The following is an 8,784-nucleotide window of genomic DNA, read 5'->3' on the forward strand; positions in this document are numbered from 1 at the left end:
TTTCAAGAGAGATAAAAACCGATGGGCTAGAATGACCAGAAAAGCAACATGAAAGGGTAAAATGAATCCAAAAAGACAGGATAGATATGAAAATCAGAGATGAAGTTGAAGAGGAGATGGGAGACTGTTTATACATTGGAGCATTGACAGTGTGTTAGGCATGTGAGTGATACAGTCATATGTGATGTCTGCTCTTAAGTGGGGGAAAAAAAAAAAAAGCTCACACCTAGCTCAGACACAAGGGAACTAGAACATGATGTGCATCTCCCTGGGGAAGAGTCCAGAGAGCCACAAGTATGCTTAGCAAATAAAAACCCCACCATATGGTTTTATCTTCCCATGAAGCTGGGTACATTTCAGCACACAAAAAAATAGGATTTCAGCTGGGCGTGGTGGCTCACACCTGTAATCCCGGCACTTTGGGAGGCTGAGGCGGGTGGATCACGAAGTCAGGAGTTCAAAACTAGCCTGACCAATAAGGTGAAACCCCATCTCTACTAAAAATACAAAAAAATTAGCAGGGTATGGTGGCGCGTGCCTGTAGTCCCAGCTACTCAGGAGGCTGAGGCAGAAGAATCGCTTGAACCTGGGAGACGGGGGTTGCAGTGAGCCGAGATCATGCCACTGCACTCCAGCCTGGGCAACAGAGCAAGACTCCATCTTAAAAAAAATAAATAAATAATAATAATAATAATAGGATTTCTGTTATGCGATTCTACCTTGAGTTCCTTAAATTCCATAGATTTTATTCCTAGGTAAGTCTGGTCCTCAGCAAAATAAAAGTGGAGAAAAAAGCTTCAACGCCCACTCAGCTGGAAACAGCTTACCTCTCGGAGCTGCAGTTTCCTCATCAATGAAATAAGATGGTGAATCAAAGGATTCAAAAATCATTAAGATTAAAAGATGTCATCAGGCAAAGGACTTTGCATAGTACCTGGCCCATACCAGATGCTCGATAAATGTCAGTTCCAATCTCCCTCCCCTTGACTCTCCTTTTCTGTAAAATATACCTGGTTATCTAGAAAATTTGCAATTGTCTTGCCTCTTCCCTACCCCTTTTTCAATAGAGATATTCAATGGGTCATAAAGTCCTACCAATTTTCCTGTTCACCGTTTCATTCACAAACCGTCCTTCTTTTCATTCCTATGACTCCTGATCTAGCTCAATTGCTATGGCTTCTTAACCTGACTCCACGCTACATGTTTGTACCCTCCAGTCCCTCTGGGCCCCAGATCAACCATCCTAAAACCTCCTTTAATGATGTCACTAGTGAGACAGCACAAAAAGAGAGATGGGACTTCAACTTCACAGGCTGTTCTTAGATGCCCAGGTTGGTCGTGAACTCCTTGAGGTTAGGAAAGGAACTATTAGCAAAATGGAACATCCTCCAAGTAGAAAATTATGCTGATGTCAAACAATTTCATGTAGCTTTAATGGATGAGAGGCAACATGATATTGGGCATGACATGCTTAAAAAGCATTGCTTTCAGCGGCCCAGAAAGTGTCATAAAAGAGGCCACATCAAAGTAGCTCTTCTTTAGCACATTACAATTGAGAAGTCATTCCTCCCATTAAAAAAGGCAAAATGCAACTCTTTACAAGGGATAGGGGTAGGAGAAAAGGGTTGAGCCCGGAAGACAGAATACTCAGGCTGCAGAAACACTATGGCTGTAGTTGGAGTGAAATACAGGCCACCCAGGGGGAGCTGCTGTCCTGTGAAGTCCACTGATAGAGACCTGATTCCCAAAATATCATGCAGTATCTGCAGATGCCCAGCTCAAAGACATCCTGAAAATAGTACTTGTTATGCCATGTCCATACTGGCTGGCTGGGTCAAGAGGAGGATGGGGCACTGGGCAACCAAGAGGAAAGGTAGGTCATTTTAACACCCAACCCATCCACAGTTTCCAGAGAAGAACATATACAAACAAATGACACAACTCAAATGTGGTATTTCTAGACAGGATATGCACCGGGCTTAAATTTCTTTTCCCTATGGAAGCCTTCTCCATCCAAAAACAGAACAGGCTGGGTACCCCACCACGTGCTCTTACTATACTTCACATTCACAGCCTTTATTGTTTTTGTAATTGTCTAGATGTTTATCTAAAGTCTGTCTCCTCGCACTAGACTAAGAGTGAAAGGAGAGCAGAAGCTTTATCTCGTTCTCTCTCATATCCCTGGTAGTCAGCATGGGGCTTGGCACTTGGGGAACATGGCATGGGCATATGATTGCTGGCTCTGGGTTTAGACAGCCTAAGTTCAAACCCTATCTTCACTAACTGTGGCTAAATGACCTTTAGCAAGTGGCCAACTCTTCCAAGCCTCAATATTTTATCCTCAAAATAGGGATATTGATGGTACTAACCATCAAGTTGATAGAGGATTTTAAGAATACATGTAGAATATTTACGTATTCCCCAGCATATAAGAAGTGTTCAATAAATGTCTATTATTATTAACTACTTTGGTCAGGACTCCATAAATACTCATTGAATTAATAAAGAAAAGCTTACACTAACTGCATATTAAACTCTGCAACAGAGACTTGGCATCCACAGATGTCAATATTTAGCACTTCCACTTTGCATGAGAAGGGCCGATGGTTTGTTGTCATTTACAGTTTTTTTGTGGAAACCATTTCACTCATCCATTTATTTAGATCAGAACCCAGATGCAACTTGAAGAAAAGAGTCTTTCAACAGGGGTTCACACCTCAGCTAAGACTGGCATTCCAAGAATATCCAGGCAGACAGAAGCTGAGTTGCCTGGCTGCCAAAAAGGCTGAGGTTGGGAAAATGTCACAGTGTGGAAGATGTCCCAAGAAGTCCCCAGACACTCAATGGATATCATCCCAGGGCAGTAAGATCAGAGATCATCAGCTCCTGGAAGTGACCCATCCGCTCTAAAGCCAACCATTTTTGGGGATTGGCTTGTGAATGGATACGCACGCAGAGCCTTCGGGTCAGAAGCTTGTGCCCCATGCCTAAAGTTGAGCGGGTGCAGGGAAGCTCGACCTAATGAGAAGAGCTGTCCACTGAAGACTAAGTTACTCTTCCTTCCCCTCCCAGGTGCCAGGCATGAGCAGCAGCAGCCTCTCCTAGGACACCCCTACCTCCGAGTGGCTTCAGTCCTCTGGAATGATGCAAATCAGGCACAAGGATGAGGAAGCACAGCCTCCAGCCCAGCCTGAATCTTTCACTTTCCTACAACCCCTTCTTCCTCCATGAGGGATCTGAAGCCATCTGCTTCACCATACACCATCCAATTAATCTCGTTCAACATATAGTTCACCTCAACAAACCTTCCTGAGGCCGGGCACAGTGGCTCGCACCAGTAATCTCAGCACTTTGGGAGGCCAAGACAGGAGGATCATTCCAGCCTGGGAGTTCAAGACCAGCCTGGGCAACATAGCAACACCCTGTCTCTACAAAAAAACTGAAAAACAATTAGCCTGGTACAGTGACGCATGCCTGTAGTCCCAGCTACTTAGGAGGCTGAGGCAGGAGGATCACTTGAGCTCAAGGTTACAGGGAGCCATGATGGCACCACTGCACTCCAAGCTGGGTGACAGAGCGAGACACTGTATCAAAAAATAAAAATAAATAAATAAATAAATAAATAAACCTCATTGAAATTTAGCCCCCACTGCCCAGAAAAGCTCTGCATTTTTCCACCTCCAGAAACACCTTCCACATTCCTGGGTCCACTATCTTGCCACTGAATCATGAAGACTTCTGAGAAACACACAAGGGAGAGCAGAGAAAACATCACAGTTTAGGATTTTAGAGCCGGGGGGCGGAAAGTGCTTCTGCTCGAATTTCTGTCTTCCTAGGCAGACAAGCAAAGGAAATGCTGGCTTCCACATGGACAGGAATACAAGAACCTGTAAACTGCTCTTCCTATCCCACTCACGAAGCTCTCCAAACCGCTCTTCTTCCCAATAGCAGTGACATTCCTGGAACAAAAATCCAATCACACCAGTGCCTGCACTGGCCTCCCTTTAATCCTGGAATAAAATCCAAATTCCTTGAGATGGCCCACCAGGCCTACCTGAAGAGCATCTCAATTCTATTCCTCCAACCTTACCTGCAGCTACTTTCCACTTGCTGTTGTTCCCTGGCCTCACTGGTCTTCCTACAGTTCCCTGAACAAGCCACACATTCTCCCAGCCCAGAGCCTTTGCACGTGCTATGTCCTCCACCTGGAAACCTCCCCACTTTTCACATGACCAAGAGAAGGAGGTGCCTTCTCTTCCACCAGGTCTCAGTTTACATATCATCTCCCCGGAGAATCTGTCCCAACTACCATATATAAAGTCCACAGTTGAAGACTATCTGCATTAAGCACTTGGTTGGTTTTAGTCCCAGCATTTATTGTAATTTGCAAATACGTGTCTGTGATATCCTACCTCCCAGTGGTATATATGCTTCATGAAGGCAAAGAATATTGTTCATCTGAGTCGCTGTTTATTCCCTGTGCCTGGTACATAGTAAGAGCTCAATAAACTCACTGTATGAATGAATAAACCCACTCCACATTTTTATGGATAAAATGAATATTCACCAGTGTCATTTGTGGCCAGACATTATAAAACGTTGTGTCTGTGTGTGCATATATATATATATATGTGTGTGTGTGTGTGTTACATAGTATTTATATATAGTATATATTATAAAATATGTAATATTTATATAAAATATGTGATATTTATATATATACTTTATATATTATGTAAAGATAATATATATCTTTACATTTATTATAATGTAACTCTAAAGATACATATGTATGTATGTATGTATGTATGTATGTATTTATCTACATTGATCTAGGCCTCACCGGTTCCATTTTGCAGATGAGGAAACTGGAGTGTGAGAGGTTAAATAAATTGCCCAAAGGCACACAGCTAATAAATGACAGCTGTTTGACTTGTACCACCACCAATCACAGCTCTGGATAGTTTATCTCTGTTCTGGGACTAAAGGCAAGTGTCCATGCTCTCCCTGCAGTGGAACACAAAGAGGGTATGGTGAGTACAACTGGGCTCATTTTCTTCCCCTGCATCTGTGGAGCCCAGTTGGGTGTCAGGCCCAGGAAGAGGCTCGCCAGCCGCCACACCCCTGTAATGGCCACTGGCAGGAATGCTTCCTCTCCCCTGTTCTACTTTATATCCTGCAGGAATCCGGCCACTGAGGAGGATTTAACGGTGTCTGCCAGGGCGTCTGCTATTTCTCCTGGGACTAATCTGCCATGAAGCAGATGTAAAGCTTCATTTATCACTTCCAATGAAACATGGAAGAGACAAAACCCCAGCGGATGCTCCCTGCTTCCAGTGTCCAAGAGGGCAGGGCTTGCCCCATCAGGGCCTCCAAGGTGCCTGCTTCTCTGAGGGAGGGCCCCTCCTCCCATGTCACAGGGCCGCTGCCCCTTGTGCTGGACCCAGGGCTCTGTGGTCTGGATCAGGCCAGCTGAGATGCTCTGACCACTGGGGTCTTTCACTCTTAATGAGGTAAAATTCCCATAACATAAAACAACTATTTTAAAGTGTACAATTCAGTGGCATTTAGTACATTCACAATGTTGTGTAATCACACATCTATCTAGTTGCAAGACCCTTTCATCACCCCCAGAGAAGACCCCCGACCCATTAAGCAGTCACTCCATTTCCCCTTCCTCAGTCCTTGGTAACCAATAATCTGCCTTCTGTCTGTATGGATCTGTCTTTTTTGGACATTTCCAGAATCATATCATATACATGGAATCACACAATACGCAACCTTCTGTGTCGGGCTTCCTTCACTTAGAATAATGTTCTAGAGGTTCATCCACAATATAGCTGGGATCACTATGTCCTTGCAACTTTGGGCCCCTGGCCAGTTAGAGATGTCGAGTCAGAGAGCAGCACACAGTACAGAGCTGATAGCCAGCCTTTTCTCAACCTCCTCAGACCCACTAAGAAATGGGGGCATCGGAATCATTGCACCTGGAAATTTTCTCCTGCAACAGGTGGGCAATCCCTGGGGGGAACTTGCCCCCAAACAATGAATCACCCTGAGGAGTGCCACAGCAGATGGCAGGGCCTGAATGTGGACCAGACGCGTTCAGGACACCAGAGTCCAGCCATGGCTAGTCCTGGGAGGTCAATACTCACAAAGAGAAAGGAAAACCTTAATATTTACATACCTGGGCACTTTTGCTACAGAAAACCAAACACAGAAATCCCAAGAACTAACCAACCCCAAAAGTTTAAATTGTGCTGTATTTTAAGTACAACAGATTGTGGTCTGACCTCACTGTGGCATCAGCAAAAGATGTTACATACATGACAGAGGGTCAGAATGTTATCAGTTCCTTAGACAGGGGCCCTGAGTTGTCACTATAAATACAACCATTAGATTCTCTGGCAAAAAAATTCAGTCTCAGCACAAAACACCCATTACCTCCTAGTGGGAGTATCAGCAACATGTACCATATATACTGGTATAATTCTTGCCCTAAATCTTCCCTTCTTTCTTCACTCAATGTCATGGCAACTTCCATCCAACACAAAAACAGCAGGATTTACAACGGGGTTTCTCAACTTCAATCACCGCACTGTTGACATTTTGAGCAAGGTATTTGCCCTGGGGTTGTCCAGTGAATTTTAGAATTTTTAGCAGCATCCCTGCCCTCTACCCACTAGATGCCAGGATCACCCCTCCCACAGTTCTGACAGCCAAAAATGTCTCCAGACAGTGTGCTAAATGTCATCTGAGGGTACAACATCAAGAACCAGCCACTTCGATTCAGGTCAAAGACAGCAGCTACAGGGAGATTTCTGACTGAGGTTGCATGAGAAGTTCAGGTATGAGATTTTGAGCCGTGCTTCCAAAATTAGGTGAATTACAATCAACTCTGAATTTTCCAGGGGTCAATTATTCACATTTCCCCAACCCCTGCGCCCGTACTACCCGCATTCCGCCCAATTCCCAGCCACTCGCAAGCAGCTGCCATGATGGGAGAGAAAAAGAAATTTGGAATCAAGAATGCAGGCTTACAGGAAAGTTGGATTATTTCGTTGTTTAGACTAGAGAGACTTATGCTTGTTAAAATGCACCCTCCTTGCATCTTGCAAAGTTTCAATGCTGCCCAACCTTCCCCCAGCCCCTGGCAGCAGAGTCACTGAAGAAAAGGGAAGGGGTCCCCTTCCTCTCATCTCTGGATGGCAGGAATTCTCTCCTGTTCTCCATAGAGCAGGGAAATTCTAATGCTTCCCCTCACCCTCCAGAGGCCAATCTCCTTCAGGCAAATAGACAAGGAGAGAGGTCTTCTCTGGGGGACCAGACCAAACAATATCGCAATGTTTGAGGGCACAGAAGAACAACATATACACAATAAGAGAGAAAGCCTCACTTTCATATTACAGTAAACAAACTTTAAAAATCCCCTCAATGTCTCTTTCACTCCAGCCCTTGCTCCTTTTCTTTCCTCCCCTGCACACCAAACTTCTTGCAAGAATTGTGCTCATTCACTTTGCCCACCCTCATACCTTTCCCTCACTCTCCAATCCAGTGCATGAGGCCACACCACCCCAGGACTCCCAGAAATTGTCTTGCCAAGGTCACTGATGAGTGTCTCTACCTTGTCACTGAATCTAATGACCACTCCTTCATCCTTATCTAGGATGTAAAGTCCATGAGAACAGGGAATTATGTCTGTCTTGTCCACTTTTGTATCCCTAGTACTAGAACAGTGCCTGGCACACAGTAGGTGCTCAATATATGTATTTGTTGAATGAATGAATGAGTGAATCCCACTTGACTTCTGCAAGGTATTTCCAATGCTGACCACTCTCTCCCTCTTTGTATCCTTCCCTTGGTTTCTAGAAAGTGACATGCCAATGGTTTTCCTCCTACCTCCCTGAGGACTCCATCCATCTCAGCCTCTTTATGGTGTCTGCTTCCATGGCTGATCCATGAGATGCTCTTCAAGGCCCTGCACTTCAAGGCCCTGCACCAGGACACTTTCTCTTCTCACTCAACAACAGTCTTTTCCCAGACTATCTCATGGCCTCAGTTACTACCCAGGGAGGGCAGTACTGTTTGAGCTGCCCTATATCTTATCATCATTTGTATCTAGGAACACCTAGTTCATCCTCTAGAGAACTACCCCTTCGCACTCCAGCCTGCCCCAGGTATGGGCACATATCTCAGGGTTGGCTTCTCAGAGCCTCACCTGCCCCTGGCCTGAGTGAACAGCTCAGGGATGGTCATGTGGCCCAATACAAGCCAATGCAAGTGTGGCCCAGGATTTGAATGGTTGGTGATGAAACTTCTCTCTTTTCCAGTGAGCTCAGAGAAATGGGGATTTGGCCATCTTGCTTCCCTAAGTAAAGAGTGCATCCAGGAGTTCAGTCAGCTCACAAAAAAAAATGCAAAGTGAAGAGATAAGAGAGAGAGAGTGAAAGATCTGAAACTGATGACCTCATGTGAGTCCTTAAATTCAGTGATGCTTGAAGGACCCCACCCTAGGAGTTTCCAAGTAAATGACCCAATAAATTTACTTTTTGCTTATGCCATTTTGGGTTGTAGTCTATCATGGATAACCAACAGCCCCAGCTAGAGCAATGGCTGCCACATCTGTATCACCAGGCCTGATTCAACTCTGAGCATCAGACCCACGTATCCAATTGTCCATGGACATTTTTATGACCTCTGCCAAATGGAAAGGCTGCTGGGAACACATTCCATGAACCCAAATCTGGCTTGATTAGAAGAGCTCCTCACCATGTACACAACCAA

At 44.9% G+C, this 8,784-nt stretch overlaps 1 protein-coding gene across 12 annotated transcripts in view; it reads right to left on the reverse strand.

Annotated features, from left to right (window-relative positions):
- The window catches only part of PTPRT (protein tyrosine phosphatase receptor type T), a 1,135,643-nt gene that overhangs the window by 883,702 nt on the left and 243,157 nt on the right, over positions 1–8,784 (reverse strand). The gene's annotated exons all lie outside the window — the stretch shown is intronic.

This window comes from Pongo pygmaeus, chromosome 21 (assembly GCF_028885625.2).
Source record: "Pongo pygmaeus isolate AG05252 chromosome 21, NHGRI_mPonPyg2-v2.0_pri, whole genome shotgun sequence".
NCBI classification, from domain to species: domain Eukaryota; kingdom Metazoa; phylum Chordata; class Mammalia; order Primates; family Hominidae; genus Pongo; species Pongo pygmaeus.